The sequence below is a fragment of the Zalophus californianus genome, chromosome X (genome assembly GCF_009762305.2).
Source record: "Zalophus californianus isolate mZalCal1 chromosome X, mZalCal1.pri.v2, whole genome shotgun sequence".
Lineage (NCBI taxonomy): Eukaryota > Metazoa > Chordata > Mammalia > Carnivora > Otariidae > Zalophus > Zalophus californianus.
In genome coordinates this window covers 57,076,129-57,101,953 of record NC_045612.1, presented here as the reverse complement: position 1 = coordinate 57,101,953, position 25,825 = coordinate 57,076,129, and the positions used below count along the sequence as shown (strand labels likewise).

The window sequence follows — 25,825 nt, the reverse complement described above, 5'->3', positions numbered from 1 at the left end:
GCTTGTTTATCTTGTTTCTTAAATTCAAATATGAGTGAAATCATATGGTATTTGTCTTTTTCTGACTGACTTCTTTCTCTTAACATTATACTGTACAGCTCCAACCATGTTGTTGCAAATGGCAAGATTTCATGCTTTTTTGTAGCTGAATAATATTGCATTGTAAATATACATGATATATATATCACATCTTCCTTATCCATTCATCAATCAATGGACACTTAGGCTGCTTCCATATCTTGGCTAGTGTAAATAATCCTGCTATAAACATAGGGGTTCATGTATCCCTTTGAATTAGTGTTTTTGAATTCTTTGGGTAAATATCCAGTAATGCGATTGCTGGATCATAGGTGGTTGGTTCTATTTTTAACATTTTGAGGAACCTCCATACTGTTATCCAGAGTGGCTGCACCAGTTTATATTACCACCAACAGTGCAAGAGGATTCCCCTTACTCCACATCCTTGTCAACACCTTGTTTATTGTGTTACTGGTTGTTGATTTTAATCATTGTGACAGGGGTGAGGTGATATTTCACTGTAGTTTTGATTTGCATTTCCTTGATGGTAAGTGATGTAAATTTACATATACATATATATATATGTAAATTTAAATTCTAGTTAGTTGACATACATTTCAATATTGGTTCAGGAGTAGAGTTCAGTGGTTCATCATTTACATATAAAACCCAGTGCTCATCATAACAAGTGTCCTCCTTAATACCCATCACCCATCTATCCCATCCCCCACCCTTGTCCCTCCATCAACTTGCAGTTTGTTCTTTATAGTTAAGGGTCTTTCATGATTTGTTTCCTTCTCTTTCTTTTTCCCCCTACTGAATGTTGATCCATTTTGTTTCTTAAATCCCATATATGAGTGAAATCATACGCTATTATGCTAAGGGAAATAACTCAATCAGAGAAAGACAAATACCAGATGGTAAGTGAAGATGAATATCTTTTCCTGTGTTTGTTGACCATCTGGATATCTTCTTTGGAAAAGGTGTCTATGCCTTCTGCCCATTTCTTTTTTTTTTTTTAGATTTTATTTATTTATTTGACAGAGAGAATGAGAGAGCACAAGCAGGGGGAGCAGGAGGAGAGGGAGAAGCAGGGTCCCCACCGAACAGGGAGCCCGATGTGGGGCTCGATCCCAGGACCCTGGGATCATGACCTGAGCCAAAGGCAGACGCTTAACCATCTGAGCCACCCAGGCACCCCTATGCCTTCTGTCCATTTCTTAATTAGATTATTTGATTTTGGGTGTTGAATTTTATAAGTTCTTTGTATATTTTGAATACTAACTTTTTATTATATAAGTCATTTGCAACTATCTTCTCCCTTTCCTAGGTTGCCTTTTAGTTTTGTTGATTGTTTCCTTCACGATGCAGAAGTTTTTGTTGTTGTTGTTGTTGTTGTTGTTGTTGTTTTTGTTTTACTCCCAATAGTTTTTTACTTTTGTTTCCCTTGCCCCAGAAGACATATCTAGATAGAAGTTGCTATGGCCAATGTCAAAGAATTTAATACCTGTCTGTGTTCTAGGATTTCTACGGTTTCAGGTCTTACATTTAGCTTTTTCATCCATTTTTAATTTGTTTTTGTGTGTGGTGTAAGAAAGTGGTTGTTACTTTCTTTTGCATGTCGCTGTCCATTTTTCCCAACTCCATTTGTTGAAAAGGCATTCTTTTTTCCCATTGGATATTTTTCCTGCTTTGTCAAAGATTAATGACCATATAGTTGTGGGTTCATTTCTGGGTTTTCTATTCTGTTCCACTAATCTGTGTATCTATTTTTGTGCCACTAACATCGTGTTTTGATTAGTACAGTTTTGTAATATAACTTGAAGTCTAGAATTGTGATGTCTCCAGCTTTGGATTTCTTTTTCAAAATTTCTCTGGCTCACTGGGGTCTTTTAAAGTTCCATAAAAATTTTAGAATTTTGAATTGTTTGTTCTAGTTCTGTGAAAAATGCTGTTGGTGTTTTCATAGGAATTGGGTTAAATGTGTAGACTGCTTTGGGTAATATAGATATTTTAACAATATTTATTCTTCAAATGGTTTTCCATTTCTTTGTGTTGTCTTCAATTTCTTTCATCAGTGTTTATTAGTTTTCAGAGTACAGATCTTTTACCTCTTTGATTAAGATTATTCCTAGTATCCTATTATTTTTGGTGCCATTGTAAATGGGTTTTCTTAATTTGTCCTTCTGCTGCTTCATTATTGGTATATGGAAATGCAATAGATTTCTATACATTGATTTTGTGTCCTGGGACTTTACTGAATTCATTCATCAGTTCTAGCAGGTTTTTGGTGGAGTCCTTCAAGTTTTCTATATATAGTATCATGGCATCTGCAAATAGTGAAGGTTTTATTTCTTCCTTACCAATTTAGATGTCTTTTATTTCTTTTTGTAGTCTAATTGCTGTGACAGGGGCTTCCAGTACTATGTTGAATAAAAATTGTGAGAATGGACATCCTTGTCTTGTTCCTGACTTTAGGGGAAAATCTCTCAGGTTTTCCCCATACAGGATAATGTTAGCTGTGGGTTTTTCATATATGGCCTTTATGATGTTGAGATATTTTCCTCTAAACCTACTTTGTTGTTTTTTTTTATCATGAATAAATATTTTACTTTGTCAAATGCTTTTTCTGTATCTATTGAAATGATCATATAGTTCTTATCACTTCTCTTATTGATGTGATGTATCACATTGATGGATTTGTGAATATTGAACCACACTTGTAACCCAGGAATAAACCCCACTTGGTTGTGGTGAATGATTTTTTTTAAATGTATTGTTGAATTCTGTATACTAGATTTCATATGCTAGTATTTTGTTGAGGATTTTTGCATCTATGTTTATCAGGGATATTGGCCTGTAACTTGACATGTTTTCAAGCTTCACCCATATTGTAGCATTTATCAGTACTTCTCTGCTTCTAATGCCTGAATAATATTCCATCATATAAAAGAAGTATATTTTGTTTCATCATTCATCTGTTGCTGGACATTTAAATTGTTTCTACTTTTTGCCTATTATAAATAATGCTGCTATCAAAGTTCATGCGCAAGGTTTTAGGTGGACATAAATTTTCATGTCTCTTGGGTATATAACTAGAAGTGGAATTACTGGGTCAAATAGTAACTCTATGTTTACTATTTTGAAGAAATGCCAAACAATTTTTTGAAGTGGCTGCAACATTTTATATTCCCAAAGTGAAATTTGTGGATTATATATCCACAGATTGGTTTCAAAAATTAGATTGTAATTTATCATACATTTACTGGATACTCTGTACTTTGTACTTTGTTGTCCAGATTTCATGATATTCCAACATTATAATTCCCCTTTTTATGGAAAGCTGATCCTGCTGGATAGCAGAAACTCCAGTGTCCCCAAGAATGTGGAGAATAGCAAAGATTGTGACTTAAAGAGTTTTTAAGAAGTGATATATGATAGTTTAGTTGATGTAGGGAGAGAGGAACTGACCTCTGACTTTTTTTAAAGTTTATAGTATATCAATATGCAACAGAGAAATAAATCATACCACAAAGGGATCATTCTAGCAGCATTTCATCAAAACCAATGCTTTTGTACAATCTTTCTAGAATTAGCCTAGCATTTCAACCCTTGCCTCCTGGTCACAGGTGGAGGTAAGATTGTTTAAGGAACAAAAGATTAGCCCAAGAAGAGTGCAAAGAGTATTACTACCAAGGATAAACACATGGCTATTTGACTCCAGGAGTTGGGGGAGGGTTTCACAAGATTTTCCTGCTGAAATAACATGAACATGGGCACAAGATGAGAAGAAGTTACATATTGGGAAGTTTGTCAGTGGCTGAACTATCTTAAGATACATTGTTTATGGATTCAGGCATGTCCTTAAGGGAATTATTATCCTCTTAGGACTTTTCCATTCTCTCCTGGCTTACAATATGGAACGACAAAAGCCTCAATCTTAAACCTTAAAATAGTTAAATAAGAACCCTTTCAAGGAAATTATCACACCCAAAATTACACACACACATTTTTTTTTTTACTAGGAAAAAGACTTTATTAATCTTGTTTCAAACTTTATTCCCAGGCTTCTTCAGCTTGATTAGCTGCAAAGAATGAATTGTGCACAAGTAAAAAACTGAAGAGACCAGCAGTGTCCAAGGGGCTTGGGCTTAAAAAATATTAGAGATCTAGATTTTATCAGATCCATGAACAAGATTTTAAAAAGCAGTCATAAAATAGCAGCTCCCAGTAACTTTTTCAAGTTTTTTTTGTTCCAAAGTTGACTCAATTCAGTTTACTTCATTCTTGGAAGCTTCATCAAAATTCTCCACAAGATCTAGAACTTCATCATCATCCTCCTCTCTGGTAGCAGGTGGTGCTTTTCCATCTGCAAATTATTTGGGCAGAGCTTCAGCCAGTCTTCTTAAACTAGTCGGACTGTCTGTACCACATTGGCTTAAGATACTGGGTAGCATTTCTGTCAGCTGCTTTGTCTCAGCATGGCCTGTAACAGTGGAAGTGTTCACTGCCAGGGATGCCTGAACTGTAGGGTTGTTAAAGTGGATCACTGTTCCTTGGTTTGTGAACATATTCACTTCAACACCAGAGATATTGTTTACCCCTAACTTGCTTAAGAAGGACTGAAGTTTTTTTTTTTTTTTTTTCTAATCATCTGCTGTAGTCATTCTATGAACCACCTTCTTTTGGCGAGCAGTTCCATTCCCACCAATGCACATTTGTGCTTGCAGTTTGGCAAGTTTCTCCTGGTTCATGATAGTTCCTTTCATCTTGTTGGAGTGAAAATGGGACCATGTGGGCACTAGGATTGGTACTCAGGGGGTCTCAGGAGGACCAGTTGAGATGAGGTGCACACACACAGGGACACAAGATGGCAGCTAGAGGGCACACACACACATTTATAAATATGTGTTATACACATATACATATAAACATATATATTATGTTAATGATAAAAGGAAAATACTTAACCATAGGTAATTATTTATCAAAATACTCTGACTAGTCTGTGGCCATACCACCCTGAACATACCCGATCTCGTCAAAATACTCTGACTATATTTCTGCTTAAATTTTATTAATAAATAAGCAGTAAATACATATGGAAGAAAAATGAAAAAATAAAAACAAAAACAAAAACAAAAAACACCTGAGTACACCGAATGAAAATCAGTCACTCTCCAGGAATAAAAAAATAAAGTTGGAGAAACTTTCTAGAAATCTCAATTAAGGCCACTGACTCTTAGTGTAGAAACTCAATATAGAAACTTAATGTAGGTACTCACTGTAGGGAATATTTATTTCACTAATGTGTGAGAGTTTTGGTTTCTGACTTACTGAAGGAAGTTGATTGGGCATAGATTCTCAAAGAATATTTTTTCCTTTAGCAAAATCAGATTTAATTAATCAAGTAATATAAGACTTCACCAGAGCTGTTTTTTTCTGTAAGTAAGATGATTTCATGGTCTCTGGGAAATCACAATGTTTCTGGCATTTCCAACTCTCTTAGTACTTGTCTAATGCAAAGTACAAAGTTCATTTTAAATTTCCCTAGGTATTATAATTTTCACATTTATCAGTTGTTTACATATTAGTGTGAATGAAAGTATGAGAGTTGGTGCTGATGAAAGGAGGGAGTTCCCTGGGAAAGCCTAATGGACAGAGACTGTGTATAACTAGGAGAAAAGAGGAGGTTTGGGGGCCCAAATAATTAACTGCCTGTTTCACATTTTACCTCTTTTTTGAACCCAGAACATTTTCTAAGGAAAGGTATTTTTAAATTTTATTGAAGATGCTTGACCTCTCTTTCTTGCCAGCAAAATGAAAGTCACTTCACAAGGATTATTCTCCATGTGCAAATTGAATCCATGTCTGCTTTACCTGACGCATTCCCAGACCAGGTTTCTTTTTTGATTTGAATCAGATTGTCAAGCCTCTCTAGTTGGGTCATGAATAGTTACAATTTCCTCCTCTAGGAGATCATTATAAGATCCAAATATGTATCTTAAATGGCTTGCAGAAATTTGCAAAGAAACCTTTAGAACCCCCTAGGATGTATTTACATCTAAATCATTTTTAACCATGAGACAAAAGTTCTTTTCTCCAGATGCTCAAGGTTTACATTCTATGGGGCAACAGTTTCTCTGAAAAATATATACCTTATTCTAAAAATAGAGCACAAATTGCTCTTCTCTTCAGACTTTCTGACTTTAGACTATTTTATACTGCTGGGACATAATCAACGGAGGAGCATCAGTGCATTGTCCTGGTTTCATAAAGAACTTTCATAAAGTCCTGCTTTCATAAAGGACTGAGTAAGGAACAAAGCATTTATTTTCCTTGTGTAGGCTCTGCAGTTAACATGCATGATTTAATGAATGTGTTTTTGCTTTCCCAAAAGAGATACCAAGTAGTATTACATATTTCAGTGGTATTTTCTTAGAAGTTCAAGTTTTGAGTGTAGACCTTTTATCTTGGAGGGGGATGTAAGAAGGGTGACATTTGAGGAATCAAGAGAATCGGGAAAAATATCCTGTTATAAAGTTTTATTGTTTTGTAACTTTTTTTTTCCAACTGTATTTGCCATGGAGTTTTTCTTATAAATGCAATTCCTTCATAATCTGTTTAAAAAATCACAAATACATCACCCAGTGGGATATTTAAGGAACCATGAAGAAGGGGAAAGAAACTCATTGGTTTAATGGAATGCTGTCAAGTCAAATCAGCATCATGAATGACACTGGGGCAGAATTGATACTTTTGCACTGACATGTTAGAAGAAAAGCCCATGCATTATTTAGAAAACTCAGAAATCTGTCAGCTGTATGATTGCCAAGTTAGCAGAAGCAGGAGGATGCTGCTCAAGTTGAAAAGAAATGCATAGGTACAGATCCATATTGTAACCTTTCATGTTCTACACCCACCATGAATAGTCAGCTATTATGTGGTCAGCATTTTTTAGTTTTTTTCTGTTAAATTTTCAAGGTCTTCAAAAGGCAAAAGAGGTAGGTCTTTTATTCTAGAAAAGCAAAATGTCTAGGCTGTTATTTTAATGTTAAAGATGACAAGACCAAAGAAAGACTGTTTTTCATCTTTGTGAGTGCTGTGCAGATTTCCCAGGAGTGTTTTGGGGTTGTTAAAGTATGTATTATTTTTACATATTTATCGCATGAACAAAGTATTTTCTTAATTATTTTCTTTACAAGAAACAGGAGAAAACACTTTGTTTTAGTGCTTTAACCACACTAGCACATCATTTATAAACATGAAAGGTTTTATTCTCTACTAATATAAATATGATATATACACATCAGCATTTTAATTATTTTTAAATACATATTGCCAAAATATAATTATTGACCTCCTCATGACCTTATGTTACTCCTGTGAGGCAAGTAAAAAGTCAGTACTCTTCCTGTTATCATAGAAAAGAAAAGCACAAACAAATCCAGTGCCTCCCTTAAAGTTACACAGTTAAATAATAGGAGAAAATTACTGGTAATAGAAACATGACTTTTATGCTTTCAGTCTAGTGATTCCAGTGTTTTCTATGCTATGGTTATACCCTGACTTTTCACTGTAAGTCACTGTGCATTTATAAGTTTTATTGTCTCTACATCAGAACATGTAATAAAAATCTTCTATTCCATATTAGCTTAATAAAATCTTCTATTTTAATAAAAATAGTTTCTATTTCATGTTAGCTGCTAATTTATAGTCAATGAAAGAAAAAAAAAACATAACTAGCTAACCAGGAATAATGGCATAAAATTGGAAAATAAGATTTTTGGTGTCACTATATTTTGGAACTATCTCAAGACAGGTTGTAAAAGTTGAATTCCTAATGATGGTGGTCTAGTTTAAAATTGCACCTTACTTTGGTAGAAAATTATAAACTTTTTTATATTACTATTGGAAATAATGCATAACAGTAATTTTTTAAAAGATTTTATCTATTTATTTATTTTGGGGGGCAAAGAGAGAGGGAGAGAGAGAGAATCTCAAGCAGACTCTGCACTGAATGTGGAACATGGGGTTTGATCTCATGACCCTGAGACTATGACCTGAGCTGAAACCAAGAGTTGGGTGTTTAACTGACCGAGCCACCCAGGTGCCTCTAGGAGTAATTTATAGAACACATGTTATCCCCTGATTTCTGGGTCTTTAGCCTTTCTATGGAGAGACATGTGCATACTTTAGAATATTGATGGTTAAACTTTTTTTTTGTAAGCTCTTATGGGTTTTGTGTTCCATAAAGGACTTCTTTGGTAGGAGTATCGATTTACACTTTTTTTATTTTCAGAAAACTCATAATTGTCACCATTATCTGCAAGTTCTACTGACAAAATCACAGCAAGTGAAACACTCAGGGTGCTCAGCTGATATTTTCAGTCAACCTGTGGAATGGTCTGAAGCCTAAATCATCACTTGTACCTAGCTCTTGTGTTTCTTAATGTTGTTTCCAAGTCTATCCTCTCCTTTTTCTCTTCACCATCCTCTTTTTACTACATTTCTGAGCTGTGTCTACTTTTGGAATTAACTGCTGGATATATTAATAACATTTCATATACTGCAATAATGTTTCTGGAAGTATGTGGGACAGAGAAGAGAAAGGAAAGAGAAAAAGAAGAGAGACATGTCCCTCCTAGGCAAAATCTTCCTGACGATTTCTTTTTTTTATAAAGATTTTATTTATTTATTTGTGAGAGAGAGAATGAGAGATAGAGAGCACAAGAGGGAAGAGGGTCAGAGGGAGAAGCAGACTCCCTGCTGAGCAGGGAGTCCGATGTGGGACTCGATCCCAGGACTCCAGGATCATGACCTGAGCCGAAGGCAGTCGCTTAACCAACTGAGCCACCCAGGCGCCCTTCCTGAATATTTCTGGTTATTTCCCATTTTGGATTTATCAATACCTGTTATAGTTATTTATAAAAATGCATTTGGTACATACTTCACTTTATAGAGTATTTGTGTGGATTGTAGATACATTTACAATCTACATAAATTGTAGATTACATTTGATCAGGCTGAATTCCTGCCTTCAAGCAAGAAACAATAACTGTCAAGATGGTTTGGAAATGAGGAAAAATAAGAGGACGCATCTGAAACTAAGTTGCAAGTTTGCAGGGGAAGCCAAATGATTATTGGCTGTTGGGAGATCTGGGTTCTAGAACCATGTCTGCCAAGAAACAATTCTCTTCTTGTAGCTGACCCTCTGTTTTTTGTTTTTTGCTTTGTGCATGTGTGTGTGTGTGTATGTGTGTGTGTGTGTGTGTGTGTTTGATATATAAAAATAAGAAGTGGAAATAGATGACATTTAAGGTCAATAACAGCTATGGTAATTCTACCTTTGGGTATAGGATAACTGGTTATTCTGGCACTCTAATTTCAGAAGGGAGCAAGGGAATTGTTCTATACGTATGTAAGGGTGGCCATTTAGTTTAGAGACTGCCTATAAATAAATCTTAGAAAACTAATAATCCAGATATGGTTTGCTGTCAGCCTTCTGTTTCTTTTCTAGAATTCTAGTATAACTAGAATACATCTTCTTAATACACATTAAATAATGCTGAATTGCTATGTAATGTATCTCAATAACACATGGCAAAAAAAAAAAAAAAAAAAAAAAGCCCTGGTCCGAAGCCTCCTATCCCTACAATAAAAGGGTAAAATCATTAATATATGATGGAAGAAGAATTGGGCTTATCATTGTTCTTGAAAGAGTTAAAACTGAAATGAGAAGCTTTCTCTCTCCTTTACTTATAGAACCAGATCAATTATATTTATCTTCCTTCAGTTTAGAAAAGCTCTGATCTCCATGAACTATACGGCTTAACATACAATGAATAAGAAAACATTAAAGGTCTCATTGGACTATCTAAACAGACTTTCCATAAAAAAAGCTGTAACTAAATAAAATGCTATCGATTGTGTACTTCAGTCATTCAGCAATACTTCAGGGTATAATCCTCCCTGGAAGCATTAATGTTAATGGGCATGGCATACATTCATTGAAAGGAAATATATACCTCTTAGTGTGTATTTCAGCCATTTAGGCATATTGTATGATCTACTTTACTTGATTTATCTAGTCTATAACCTTTCTTGCATTCTAATAGCAGAAAAATATCTTTGTCTCATTGAATCAAAATTACCTACTTGCAAGTAATCCATTTTCATATGTAAGCTTTGTTGTACCAAATTTACTTTGAAGTATGTAGAACATGTCTTTGTAGAGTACAAGGACATACCTCCAGGCACCTGCCAAGTCATAGGGAAGGAACCTTTCAGTTTCTTGTTATTTTTACTATAAGAATTAAATGCAGTGGAACAAAATCTAATGACAAAATGCAAGTAGCACAGTTAAATTGTTTAGAATGAAGCATTTTTACATGTCTATCACCTTGTTGATCTTCCACAAATTTAGAGTACAGAGGTCTAAATATTCAAAGCTTGAAAAACAGAGGTGGAACATAAACTAATCTTCATTTTTTCTCTATCATCTTACAGCAGCACTAATGGAAATGTATTTTGTTTAATGACTCTGAAATCCTGTTTGTAATTAGATGTGGGAATTGGTCTTACTTTGTAACAGATGATACTGGAATAATAATATGAGAGATGCTACACTGAGACCGCTATTTTCCTAAATCTATATCATTTTTCATTTTATTGACAGGAGATGTGTGCTAGAACAAAGAAATTGATTTTAAAAAGGAAGAAAATAAGTTCTAATAAAAACTTCTAATCCAAATATTTTAGTGTTACTTTTAATATACTGACTGTAGTGGGAGCAGGAAAAGGCATGCACCTTGTGTTTAATTTTAGGAAACAAGGGTTTTAGATTTGTTGCTTTGTTCCTGATAATAATCTTTGAATGTTATTGCAAAGACTAAATAGAGAAGTTTAATTAAGTGCCAGAGACCATACTACTGAAGCATGTGTTTTATGTTAGTATGATCACACAATAATACCTTCTTTTAAAGAACAATTTTATCTTCAAATAAAGAATGTAAAGACTGGACAGACTGAGTGCAACAGCTATTCTGTACATCATGTTCTTCATTGTCAGTAAATGCTACCGTCACAAATAATTCTGGTCACTAAAGATTTAGCAATGTTTGTAGGTCTTAGATCTTTTTCCATTTAATGCTAATGGACTCCAGGAGCCACAAAAAGCCTTAGAAAGAAACATATTATAGATAAGTTTCATCTTCCCTTCAGATATTTATAGTAATGAGAATGCTTGGACACTTTCTTGGAAATTTTGATTAGTGCATACTTAATAGTATATGATGATCAGTTTAGTTATTACTGCATTCCTTTGCTTTCTAATTCATGTGTTAGACTCTTCTTAGTAGATCCAAGACTTGGCAAAAGAGAAAAAAATATTGTGAAGCACTTCCTTGGAAGCTCAAATTTGGTCAGCAATTTAGCTCACAAAGCAGTTTCACACTTATTCATTTCCTTTGATTATCACGAAAATTCTGTAAAGTAAGTAGAACAGGTATTATTATCTTTTTGGTAGTTGAAGAAACCAAAGCTTGAAGAGGCTCAGCAATTTGGCTAAGTTCAAATAGATAGTATATAGTCAAATACATTACTTTAAATTCCAAAGCCACCATTCTTCCATGGCAAAATAACTCATGGTGAAGAAATTAAAGCGAGAACACATATGGTTTCATCAATATACAGGTTAATAGATTCTGGTGACTTCATAATGGGTAGGAATACAATGTAATTAGAAAGGAAATTTCCCCAAACAGTGGGTTCATGACTCTGCCCGCATTGCAAAACAATGGAGTAGATTTCAGTTTGATGATGGTGAACATAATCTTTATTTGCTATGATGACTAGCATTTTTTCATGAAATTTTAGACCATCACTGGGTTCCCTGCTCTTTCCATGTAAAAGAAATCAAAGGTCACATCAGTGAAAAAGCAAAAATTATAAAATCCTTGTTTCTTAAGATTAAAAACAAGGGATGTGCAGTTTACTTCCCTTCTCGCAATATATTGCAAACACCAACATGTATATATTGGAGGTTATCATTAGATTTTCTTTTTTTACTTCTTAAAAATAATGTCTTTGTTATTGGCATGCATATGTTAGCTATAAGTGCTAATGAAATAACCTGAGTTCAAATGTACAAATTAACTCTAGGGATTCTAGCTGCTTAATTATGAAATACTAGAAAGTTCCTTATACTTATGCAGCAATGTGATAATCGTTCAGTTTTCCTGTTTATATTCATTAGCCTAGAGCAGTCTCATACATAAATTTGGTATGATAAATATGTAAAGGATAGATCAATTGTATCAACTTTGGTAGATGTTTCTGGAACACGCTTGGTAGCCAAATAAATACTTACTGGGTGCTGATTATGTAGTATGCCATTTCATGATATATATAATATTAAAAGTCCTATGGATTAATATACTGTAGGACATACTGTAATTCTAGCTCTGTCTTCATTATTGACAAAAATTCTTTTGCCAATTAGAAACAAAGAACCACATTCCCCTGCAACGTACAAAATAAATACATAAATGGAAATTTTATAACAACATTGTTTTGTCTTCTAAACAGCCTACAGGAAAGTATGCTTAAAGATAAAACAGCTAAAATGAACAATTCTGTAATAAGTTTTGATTTAGAAACTTCAAAGTAAAAGATTGAATTTGTTGCTGTGATTTACTACTGCAAGAAAAGTCAATCAGTCTATTACAGTAGTTTCTTAACAATGGGTTATTTTGGATAACTTCCAATTTGAAAGATAGGCTTTGTCTTAGGATGGGAGCATTAGTACAGGGAAATTTAGGTATTAGGCATGGCAAGTAATATAAAAGAGTGATCATAGAGAATTTGGAGAAAATTTAAAGAACTGAAAGTACTAGATTATAAGATCTAAACTTTTTTTCATGTTTATATTTAAATTCATAGTTAACAGTGTGATATCAGTTTAAGGAGTAGAATTTAGTGATTCTTTACTTACATAAAACATCCAGTGCTCATCACAACTACCCTCCTTAATACTGATCACACATTTAGCCCACCCCCCTCCCGCCCACCTCCCCACCAGCAACCCTCAGTTTGTTTTCTACACTCAAGAGACTCTTTTATGGTTTGCCTCCCTCTCTTTTTTTCCCTTTCCCTTATGTTCATCTGTTTGTTTCTTAAATTCCACATATAAGTGAAATCAGATGATATTTGTCTTTCTCTGACTGACTTATTTCACTTAGCATAATACACTCTAGCTCCATCCATGTCACTGCAAATGGCAAGACTTCATTCTTTTTGATGGCTGAGCAGTAATCCATTGTATATATATATACCACTTCTTCTTTATCCATTCATTTATCAATAAATGGGCACTTGGGCTCTTTTCATAATCTGACTATTGTTAATAATGCTATTAACACATTAACATCAGGGTGCATGTGCCCCTTCAAATCAGTATTTTTGTATCCTTTGGGTAAATACCTACCAGTACAATTGCTGGGTCATGGGGTAGTTCTATTTTTAAATTTTGAGGAATCTCCATACTGTTTTCCAGAGTGGCTGCACCAGTTTGCATTCCCACCAACAATACAAGAGGGTTTCCTTTTCTCCACATCCTCACCAACACCTCCTGTTTCCTGTGTTGTTGATTTTAGCTATTCTAACGGGTGTGAGGTGAAATATCATTATAGTTTTGACTTCTGATTCACTGATAATGAGTGATGTTGATAAACTTTTCATGTGTCAGTTGGCCATCTGGATGTCTTCTTTGAAAATATGTATTCATGGCTTCTGCCCATTTTTTATTGGATTATTTGTTGTATGGGTGTTGAATTTTATAAGTACTTCATATATTTTGGATACTAACTCTTTATAAAATATGTCATTTGCAATTATTTTCTCTAATTCATTAGGTTACTTTTAGTTTTCTTTATTGTTTCCTTTGCTGTGCAAAAGCTATTTATTTTGATGAACTTCCAATAGTTCATTTTTGCTTTTGTTTTCCTTACCTTCTGTGATGTGTCTAGTAACACATTGCCACAGTCCATGTCAAACTGGTTGCTGCCTCAAGGATTTTGATAGATTCCTTCTCATGTTTAGCTTTCATCCATATTGAATTTATTTTTGTGTATTGTGAAAGAAAGTGGTTCAGTTTCATTCTTCTGCATGTGGCTGCCCAGTTTTCCAAACACCATTTGTTAAAGAGACTTTTTCCATTGGATATTATTTCCTGGTTTGTCAAAGATTCGTTTACCATACAGCTCGTGGTCAATTTCTGGATTTTCTATTCTTTCCATTGATCTGTGTTTTTGTTTTTTGGTTTTTGTTTGTTTGTTTGTTTTTTGTGCCAGTACTATACTGTCTTGATGACTACAGCTTTGTAATATAACTTGTGCTGCCTCCAGATTGTTTCTTTTTTTCAAGATTGCTTTGGCTGTTTGGGGTCTTTTGTGGTTCTATACAAATTTTAGGATTATTTGTTATAGCTCTGTGAAAAATGCTGGTAGTATTCTGATAGGGATTACATTAAATGTGTACATTGCTTTGGGTATTACACACATTTTTTATATTTTTTTTCTTTAAAATTATTTATTTAAATTCCATTTAATTTTTTTAAATTTTATTACATTATGCTAGTCACCATACAATACATCATTAGTTTTTGATGTGGTGATCCATGATCCATTGTTTTCATATAACACCCAGTGCTCCATAAAGTAGGTGCCCTCCATAATACCCATCACTGGACTAACCAATGCCCCTTCTCCCCTCCCTTCTAAAACTCTGTTTGTTTCTCAGAGTCCATAGTCTCTCATGATTCATCTCTTCCTCCAATTTCTCCCGCCTAATTTTTCCCTTCCCTCTCCCAATGTCCTCCATGCTATTCTTTATGTTCCACAAATAAGTGAAACCATATGGTAATTGACTTTCTCTGCTTGACTTATTTCACTTAGCATAATCTCCTCCAGTCCCATCCATGTTGATGTAAAAGTTGGGTATTCATCCTTTCTGATGGCTGAGTAATATTCCATTGTATATATGGACCACATCTTCTTTTTCCATTCATCTGTTGAAGGGCATCTCGGCTCATTCCACAGTTCGGCTATTGTGGACATTGCTGCTATGAACATTGGGGTGCATATGGCCCTTCTTTTCACTACATCTGTGTCTTTGGGGTAAATACCTAGGAGTGCAATTGCTGGGTCATAGGGTAGCTCTATTTTTAAATTTTTGAGGAACTTCCACACTGTTGTCCAAAGTGGCTGTACCAACTTGCATTCCCAACAGTGTAAGAGGGTTCCCCTTTCTCCACACCCTCTCCAACATTTGTTGTTTCTTTCCCTGTCCATTTTTGCCATTCTAACTGGTGTAAGGTGGTATCTGAATGTGGTTTTGAGTTGAATTTCCCTGATGTCTAATAATAATGAACATTTTTCCATGTGTCTGTTAGCCATTTGTATGTCTTCTTCAGAGAAGTGTCTGTTCATGTCTTCTGCCCATTTTTTGACTTGGTTATTTGTTTTTTGGGTGTTAAGTTTGAGAAGTTCTTTATAGATCTTGAATACCAGCCCTTTATCTGTAGTGTCATTTGCAAATACCTTCTCCCATTCTGTGGGTTGCCTCTTTGTTTTGTTGACTGTTTACTTTGCTGTGCAGAAACTTTTTATCTTGATGAAGTCCAAAAAGTTCAATTTGCTTTTGTTTCACTAGGTTTTGGAGATGTATCTTGAAAGAAGTTGCTATGGGTGATGTCAAAGAGGTTACTGCTTATGTTCTCCTCTAGGATTTGGATGGATTCCTGTCTCACATTGGGGTCTTTCATCCATTTTGAGTTTATCTTTGTGAATGGTGTTAGAGAATGGTTGAGTTTCATTCTTCTGCATGTGGCTGTCCAATTTTCCCAACACTATTTATTGAAGAGACTGTCTTTTGTCCATTGCATGTTTTTTCCTGCTTTGTCAAAGATTATTTGACCATAGAGTTGAAGGTCTATATCTGGGCTCTCTATTCTGTTTCATTGGTTTGTATGGTCTATATGTCTGTTTTTGTGCCAGTAGCACAAAACAGCACCATGCTTTCTTGGGGATCACAGCTTTGTAATATAGATTGAAATCGGGCAACGTGATGCTCCCAGCTTTGTTTTTCTTTTTCAAAATTTCCATGGCAATTCGGGGTCTTTTCTGATTCCATACAAATTTTAGGATTGTTTGTTCCAGCACTTTGAAAAATGTCATTGTAATTTTGATTGGGATGGTGTTGAAGGTATAGATTGTTCTGGGTACCATAGACATTTTAACAATGTTTATTCTTCTGACCCATGAGCATCGAAAGTTTTTCCATCTTTTTGTGTCTTCTTCAATTTCTTTCATGAGGGTTCTGTAATTCCTAGAGTATAGATCCATTACCTCTTTCGTTAGGTTTATTCCAAGGTATCTTATGGTATCTTATGCTATTGTAAATGGAATCAATTCTCTAATTTCTCTTTCTTCAGTTGCGTTTTTAGTGTATAAGAAAGCAACTGATTTCTGTGCATTGATTTTGTATCCTGCCACATTACTCAATTGTTGTATGAGTTCTAGTAATTTGGGGGTGGAGTCTTTTGAGTTTTCCACATGAAGTATCATGTCGTCTGCAAAAAGAGAGTTTGACTTCTTTGCAAATTTGAATAACTTTTATTTTTTGTTGTTGTCTGATTGCTGTTGCTAGGACTTCTAGTACTATGTTTTTTATTTTTTTTAAAGATTTATTTATTTATTTATTTATTTGACAGAGAGAGAGACAGCAAGAGCAGGAACACAAGCAGGGGAGAGGGTCAGATTGAGAAGCAGGCTTCCCGCCGTGCAGGCAGCCTGATGCGGGACTCATTCCCAGGACCCCGGGATCATGACCTGAGCTGAAGGCAGACACCCAAAGACTGAGCCACCCAGGCGCCATCTAGTACTATGTTGAACAATAGTGGTGAGAGTGCACATCTTTGACATGTTCCTGATTTAAGGGAAAGGCTCTCAGCTATTCCCCATTGAGGATGATATTTGCTGTGGGTTTTTCATAGATGGATTTTATGAACTTGAGGATTCTCTCTATCCCTATACTATGAAGAGTTTTAATCAGAAAAGGATGTTGTATTTTGTCAAATGCTTTTTCTGCATCAACTGAGAGGACCATATGGTTCTTCTCCCTCCTCTTATTAATGTGTTCTATGGCATTGATTGATTTGTGAATGTTGAACCACCCTTGCATCCCGGGGATAAATCCCATTTGGTCACGGTGGATGATCTTTTAATGTATTGTTGGATCCAATTAGCTAGGATTTTGTTGAGGATTCTGGGATCCATATTCGTCAGGGATATCGGTCTGAAATTCTCCTTTGTGATGGGGTCTTTGCCTGGTTTCGGGATTAAGGTAATGCTGGCCTCATAGAATGAGATTGGAGGTTTTCCTTCTGTTTCTATTTTTTGAAACAGCTTCAGGAGAATAGGTATTATTTCTTCTTTGAATGTTTGGTAGAATTCCCCAGGGAATCCATCAGGTCCTGGACTCTTGTTTTTTGGGAGGTTTTTGATCACTGCTTCAATCTTGTTACTGGTTATTGGCCTATTCAGGTTGTCAATTTCTTCCTGTTTCAGTCTTGACAGCTTATAGGTTTCCAGGAAGGCCTCTGTTTCATCCAGATTGCTCAGTTTATTGGCATATAGTTGTTGATAATAATTTCTAATAATTGTTTCCATTTCCTTGGTGTTAGTCGTGATCTCCCCCTTTCATTCATAATTTTATTAATTTGGGTCATTTCTCTTTGCTTTTGGATAAGTCTGTCCAGTGGTTTATCGATCTTATTAGGTCTTTCAAAGAACCAACTTCTAGTTTTGTTGATCTGATCTACTGTGTTTCTGTTTTCTAATTCATTGATTTCTGCTCTAATTTTAATTATTTCTCTTCTAATGCAAGGCTTATGCATCGTTTGTTGCTTTTTCTATAGTTTTTTAAAGTGTAGAGTTAGTTGGTGAATTCAGAATTTTTCTTTTTTTTTTTGAGTGAGCCTTGAATGGCTATGTACTTCCCCTTTAGGACCGCCTTTGCAGTATCCCATAGGTTTTGGACTGATGTGTTTTCGTTCTCATTGATTTCCATGAATTGTTTAAGTTCTTCTTTGATTTCCTGGTTGACCCAAACATTCTTGAGCAGAGTGGTCTTTAGCTTCCAAGTTTTTGAAATTCTGCCAATTTTTTTCTTGTGATTGAGTTCCAGTTTTAAAGCATTGTGGTCTGAGAATATGCAGGGAATAATCTCAATCTTTTGAAATCGGTTGAGACCTGATTTGTGACCCAGTATTTGGTCTATTCTTGAGAAAGTTCCATGTGCACTTGAGCAGAATGAGTATTCTGTTGTTTTAGGGTGGAATGTTTTGTAAATATCTTAGAGGTCCATCTGGTCCAGTGTATCATTCAAAACTTGTTTCCTTGTTGATTTTCTGCTTAGATGATCTGTCCATTGCTGAGAGTGGAGTATTGAGGTCTCCTACAATTAACATATTGTTATGAATATGACTATTTTGGTGAACAGTTGGTTTATGTAGATAGCTGCTCCCATGTTGGGGGCATATATATTTACAATTGTTAGATCTTCTTGTTGGATAGACCCTTTAAGAATGATATAGTGACCTTCTGTGTCTCTAATTACAGACTTTAGTTTAAAATCTAATTTTTCTGATATAACAATTGCTACCCCAGCTTTCTTTTGAGGGCCGCTGGCATGGAAGATGGATCTCCATCCCTTCACTTTCAGTCTGGATTTATCTTTAGGTTCAAAATGAGTCTCTTGTAGGGAGCATGTGGATCGGCCTCTCTTTTTATCCAATCTGCAACCCTGTGTAGTTTTATGGGAGCATTTAGGCCATTCACGTTGAGAGTGATTATTGAATGATATGAATTAATTGTCATCATGTTGCCTGTGAAGACGTTGTTTTATAGATTGTCCCTGTAAATTTCTGTTGTATTTCACTCTTGGGGTCTTTCTCCTTTTATAGAACCTCCCTTTATATTTCTTGCAGGGCCAGCTTAGTGGTCACATATTCTTTCAATTTCTGTCAGTCATGGAAGCTCTGCATCTCTCCATCCATTCGAAATGACAGCCTTGCCAGATAAAGTATTCTTGGCTGCATGTTCTTCTCATTTAGTACCCTGAATATGCATTGCCAGGCCTTTCTGGCTTGCCAGATCTCTGTGGATAGGTCTGACGTTATTCTGATGTTCCTCCCTTTGTATATAAGGAATCTCTTCCCCCTAACTGCCCTTAAGATTGTTTCCTTGGTTCTAAGATTTGCAAGTTTTACTAATACATGCCGGGGTGTTGGCCTGTTTTCCTTGATCTTGGGAGGGGTCCTCTCTGCCTCTAGGACGTGAATGTTTTGTTTCATTCCCCAGGTTAGGGAATTTCTCAGCTATGATTTCCTCAAATACATCTTCTAGTCCTCTCTCTCTCTCTCTCTCTCTCTCCATTCCCTCCGGGATTCCAATTACTCTGATATTGGAACTCTTCATGGTGTCACTTATTTCTCTGATTCTATTTTCACGGATTCTGAGTTGTTTTTCCCTGGCCTCCTCTTTTCCCTTTTTATCTATTATATTGTGTTCCAGGTCACTTATTCGTTCTTCTGCCTCAGTTACCCTAGCTGTTAGATTACTAGATTGGATTGAATCTCATTGATATCTTTTTGAAGTTCTGCCAATTCAGCTTTCATTTCTGCACTTAGAGACTCTATGTTGCCATTAATTGATTTCTCCATTCTAGCCATTGTCTTCACAATTGCTATCCTGAATTCCATCTCCGACATCGTGGTTATATCTGCATCCATTTGGCAATCTGCAGCATAAGTCATGATCTCTGAGTCTTTTCTCTTTTGGGGGTTCCTTCTCTTAGTCATTCTGTTGAAGGGTGTTTGAGGGAATGTATAGAGTCCAAATTATTGACCAGAACCCAAGCAAGATGCACCTGTTTTCTTGGGACCTTAGAGTTGCTGGCCTCTCGTTTTCCCAGCCTGTCTTCTGTGGGAGTGGCTTGCCGCACTGTTACTCAGGCAACCCTGTTTGTTGGAGTTGCCCTGCCCCCCTGTGGTGGGGGATGCCCTCAGTGGGATTCAGTTTTGGGGGCTTTTGTTCTCTGGTGGCTTTCCCTGGTGGCTTTCCACATCTCCTCTGCAAATCCAAGCAGAAGTGACCATTTCCAACCCTTTGCCTCAGAGCAGAGAGACTGCAGTCTGTTCTTCAGTGAGCTCTCCAGGCCACACCATCTCCGTTTCTGTCCGTGCGGTTATAAACTGCAGCGTCCTGTGTTGTGCGCCCCTCCACAGTGCCCCCACTCCTGCCTCCAGGTCGGAGCACATCTTTGCCTTTTGTGCTTCTAAAACCGCCAGGCGCTCCCAGGTCATGTGTGCTACCCTGCAGCTCTGGGTTTCTGCCCCGGGGGCTGCCCTAAAGTCCTTTCTCTGCCGCCACTGTTCTGCGAGTCTGTGCCCCGTCCCCAGCGTGCGAAGTTGTCACTCAGCGGCGGTGTAGGATCCCCACAGACAGGCTCGCTCCTGGTGCCGTTTATCCTCTGATATCTGCTTGCAGAATCAGGGCTCCCCACTTCGTACCTCAAAACCCACCACCTGCGATATTCTGTTTGTAGAGATCCAGATCTTCTTACATCTCAGGCTGGTTTTGTGGGTGCTCAGAGTGGTCTGGTAGATATCCCACTCAATTCCAGGGACCAGTTGAAATAGTATCCCCTACTCCTCTGCCATCTTTCCTCTCAATATTCTGGGTATTATAGACTTTTTAACAATATTCCTCCACTCCATGAGCATGGGATGTTTTTCCCTTTCTTTGGGTCTTTTCCAGTTTCTTTCATAAGTGTTCTATAGTTTTTAGAGTACAGATCTTTTACCTCTTTGGTTAGGTTTATTCCCAAGTATCTTATGTATTTTGGTGCAATTGTACATGGGATGGATTCCTTGAACTCTCTTTCTGCTGCTTCATTATAGGTGTATAAAGTGCAATAGATTCTTGTACACTGATTTTGTATCCTGTGACTTTGCTGAATTCATGTATCAGTTATAGCAATTTCTTGGTACAGTACCATGTTGTCTGAAATTAATTAAGTTTGAGGGGCTCATGGATGGCTAAGTCAGTTAAGTGACCAACTCTTGATTTCAGCTTAGGCCATGATCTCAGGGTAGTGAGATTGAGCCTTGCATCAGGCTCTGCACTCAGTAGGGAACTCAAGCACTACTTGGGTTTCTCTCTCCCTCTCCCTCATCCTCTCCTGCGTGTGCTCTCTCTCTCTAAAATAAATAAATAAGGAAGGAAGGAAGGAAGGGAGGAAAGAAGGAAAAGAAAGAAAGAAAGGAAGAAGGAAATTATATAGAAAGAAAGAAAGAAAGAAAGAAAGAAAGAAAGAAAGAAAGAAAGAAAGAAAGAAAGAAAGAAAGAAAAACTTTGACTTCTTCCTTGCTGATTTGGATGCCTTTTACTTCTTTTTGTTATCTGATTGCTGAGGCTAGGACTTCCTGTACTTTGTTAAATAACAGTGGTGAGAGTGGACATGACTGTCTTGTTCCTGACCATAGAGGAGAAGCTCTCAGTGTTTCCCCATTAAGGGTATTAGCTGTGGGTCTTTTGTATATGGTCTTTATGGTGTTGCATATGTTCCCTCTATCCCTACTTGTTTGGGGGCTTTCATTAAGAATGGATGTTGTATGTTTTCAAATGCTTCTTCTGCATCTATTGAGAAGATCATACGGTTTTTATCCTATCTTTTATTAATGTGGTATATCATATTGATTGATTTGCAAATATTGAACCACCCTTGCAGCCCAAGAATAAATCCCACTTGGTCATGGTGAATGATTCTTTTAATGTACTGTTGGATTCGATTTGCTAGTATTTTGTTGAGAAATTTGCATTCAAGTTCATCCAAGATATTGGTCTCTACTTCTCCTTTTTAGTGGGGTCTTTTCTGGTTTTGGAATAACAGTAATGCTGGCCATGTAGAATGAGTTTGGAAGTTTTCCTTCCATTTCTATTTTTGGAATTGTTTGAGAATAATATGTATTAACTTTTCTTGAAATGTTTGGTAGAATTCCCCTGGGAAGCCATCTGTTCCTGGACTTTGTTGGGAGATTTGTGATTACTGATTCAATTTCTTTGCTTGTTATGGGTCTGTTCAATTTTTCTATTTGTTCCTGCTTCAGATTTGGTAGCTTGTATATTTATAGGAATTTGTCCATTTCTTCCAGATTGCCCCATTTGATGGCATATACTTTTTCATAATATTTTCTTATAGTTGTTTGTATTTCTGTGGTGTTGGTTGTGATGTCTCCTCTCTCATGTGTGATTTTATTTGTGTCCTTTCTCTGTTCTTTTTGACAAGTCTGGTTATGGGTTAATAAATTTTATTAATTCTTTCAAAATGCCAGCTCCTAGTTTCATTGATCTGTTCTACTGTTGTTTTTTGTTTTCTATATCATTTATTTCTGCTCTAATCTTTATTGTTTCCCTCCTTCTGCTGGCTTTAGGGTTCATTTGTTGTTCTTTTTCTAACTCCTTTAAGTGTAAGGCTGTATTTTTGGGACTTTTCTTGCTTCTTGAGGTAGGCCTGTATTGCTATATCCTTCCTCTTAGGGCCACTTTTGCTGCATCCCAAAGGCTTTGTACCATCGTATTTTCATTTTAATTTGTTTCTATGTCTTTCTTAAATTTCTTCTTTAATTCCTAGTCAACCCATTCATTCTTTAGGAGGATGTTCCCTACCTTCCATGTATTTGGTTATTTCCAATTTTTTTCTTGTGGCTGACTTCATATTCATAGCATTGTGGTTGGAAATATGCATGGCATGATCTTAATCCTTTTGTATATGTTGAGGCCTGATTTGTGACACAGTATGTGATTTATTCTGGATAATGTTTCATGTGCACTCTAAAATAATGTGTATTCTGCTGTTTTAGGATAGGATTCTTAATAGAGCTGTTAAGTCCATCTGGTCAAGCATGTGATTCCAAACCTTTGTTTCCTTATTGATTTTCTCTTTAGATGATCTGTCCATTGAAGTAAGTGGGGTGTTAAAGTCCCCTACTATTATTGTATTATTATCAATTAGTTTCTTTATGTTTGTTATTAATTATTTTATATATTTGGGTGCTCCAAGTTGGGGACATAAACACAATTGTTAGATCTTGTTGGATAGACCCCTTTATTTTGATATAGTGCCCTTCTCCATCTCCTGTTAGTCTTTGGTTTAAAATCTAGTTCGTCTGATATAAGTATTGGTACTTTATGTTTCTTTTGAGGTCCATTTACATGATAAATTGTTCTCCATTCCCTCACTTTCATTCTGTAGGTATCTTTGGGTTTAATATGAATCTCTTGTAGCATATAGATTATTCTTGTTTTGTTTTGTTTTGTTTTCCATTCTGATACCCTATGTCTTTTTTTCTTGTTTAAAATAGCTAAAGTTGCTTCTTTTATTGCAATTTAACTGACTGATATGTCAGTCAAAAATTAATAAGGGAAAATATGGTTGCTAGTATTTTTTATACTCTTTTTTATTATTATGTTCAATTCCCTATGTCTTTTGATTGGAGCATTTAGTCCATTTACTCTTGGAGTGATTATTGATAGATATGAATTTATTGCCACTGTATTACCTGTAAAGTCAGTGTTTCTGAAGATTTTCTCTGTTCCTTTCTTGTTTTTGTTGCTTTTGGTCTTTCTTTACCACTCAAAGAGCTACCTTTAATATTTCTTGCAGGGCTAGTTTAGTAGTCACAAACTCATTTAGATTTTGTTTGTCTATGAAACTCTTTATCTGCCAGGAATGGACAGCAATCCCTGTACCAATGGATGAAAGATTACTCCAAACTTTGCTGTGAAAGAGAGAAGGCAAGAGGGTCAATGCTCAGAGACAAGACCCTTTGCTTTACTTTGTTCCCGCTTTTATTGGTCCTTCAGGATAATCACAAATCCTTATCACTGTTTCTCAAACACCTGATGTATGACAATGGGTTTTACTGGAACTGGGAGGATCTGTTTACAGGAAAGATATGATATGCTAATGTGCATGTTCTATGAGTTCTGCTAAACATAGCCTAAGGGACAATGCATATATCTCTTAGATCATAGGGCGGCTATTTGAGCTAAGAAAGCTTCCGGGAAGGCAACTCCCCGCAGCATTCCAAGGATAGAGTGGTTGCACAAGCCTCGGCCTCAGCATTCCAAAGGCCTATGCCTTTCTCCAAAACCTTCCCTTGCCCTCAGCAGCCTCCATGCTACATTTTAGCAAGCCAGGTATTATGGCTGATTTCATGCTCTACATTAACCCCAACATTTATCTCTTCTTTTATTATGAATGGCAGTCTTTTTGGATATAATATTCTTGTCTGCATATTTTCCCATTCAGCGTGTTGAATATATCATGCCACTTTCTTCTTGCCTGCCAAGTTTCTGTGGAGAGATCTACTGGTAACTTAATTGCATTCCCTTATAATTTAGGGATTTCTTTTCTTTTGCTGCTTTTAAGAGTTTTTCCTTATCTCTGTATTTTGCAAATTTTACTATGATATTCTTGGTGTTGTCCTGCTTTTCTAGATTTTGATGTGAATTCTGATGGGAGTTTTGATGGGAGTTCTCTCTGCCTCCAGGATTTGGATGTCTGTTTCCTTCCCCAGATTAGGAAAATCTTTTGCTATAATTTGCTCAACTAAGCCTTCTACTTCTTTTTCCCTCTCTTCTACTTCTGGGATTCCTATGGTCTAAATTTTTTTAAGCTTTCTGGAATCCCTGAGTTCCCCAAGTCTACATTCATAATCCAATACTTTGCTTTCCCTCTTTTTTTCAGTTTCATTATTTTCTATAATTTTATCTTCTATATCAGTTATTCATTTCTCTGCTTCTTCCATCCTTGTGGTCATTACATCCAGTCAGTTTCACATTTCAGTTATAGCACTTTTAATTTCATCCTGACTAATTTTTAGGTCTTTTATTTATATAGTATGGGGCTCCCTGGTGTCTTCTATGCTTTTCTCAAGCCCAGCTAGTAACCTTAAGATTGCTGCTTTAAATTCTGGGTCAGGAATATTTCTTATATCTGTTTTGATTAGATCCCTGGTCATGAACTTTTCTTGGTCCTTCTTTTAGTATGATTCCTCCATCTTGGCATTTTGTCTAGGTCTCCATCTTCTTTTGTGTGTTAGGAAAGCCTGTCATGTTTTGTGCTCCTGAGAGTAATGGCTTTATTAAGAAGAGATCATATACTGTCCAGTGCTTCAAGAAGTTTCTCTGATGTATGCTGTGTGCCCTCTGCTGCTGTGTTTTGACTTCCCTTTCTTTCAGGTCATTTCTCTATATGGTTCCTCTTTACCTACCATGGAGAGTGTTTGGACCTTGTCCAGAGTGTGGTAAGTTTTAAATAGGTGTGTTCTGGTCTGCTTGTTAAAAGAGGCCTGATCCTATTTCCATTAGAACTGAAGCTTTGCAGTGCTCTATGGTCAGTTTACTTTGTGTGCACAGGGTGTTTGTGCTGTTCTTCTGGGGGAGGGGCCTGCTGCTCTGGTTCTCAGGCACACTTACCCTAGTAAAGAAGCACCTGCAGTGCACAGGTGGAGCATAGCTTGGTGTAAATGGCTCAGACCTCCACTGTTGGCTCTGTTCTGCTCACTGAAGTCAGTCCATGCTGATGGGTGGGGGAGAAAAATGGCACCAGCCCTCTCCTTTGCCTTTTGCTTCTGTCCACTGTCCAGAAAGCCCTCACAGAAGATCAAATAATCTTTCTT

At 36.3% G+C, this 25,825-nt stretch overlaps 1 protein-coding gene and 1 pseudogene across 1 annotated transcript in view; one reads left to right on the top strand and one right to left on the bottom strand.

Annotated features, from left to right (window-relative positions):
* The window catches only part of DACH2 (dachshund family transcription factor 2), a 927,084-nt gene that overhangs the window by 699,898 nt on the left and 201,361 nt on the right, over positions 1-25,825 (top strand). The gene's annotated exons all lie outside the window — the stretch shown is intronic.
* On the bottom strand, positions 4,290-4,790 carry LOC118356577 (annotated as a pseudogene).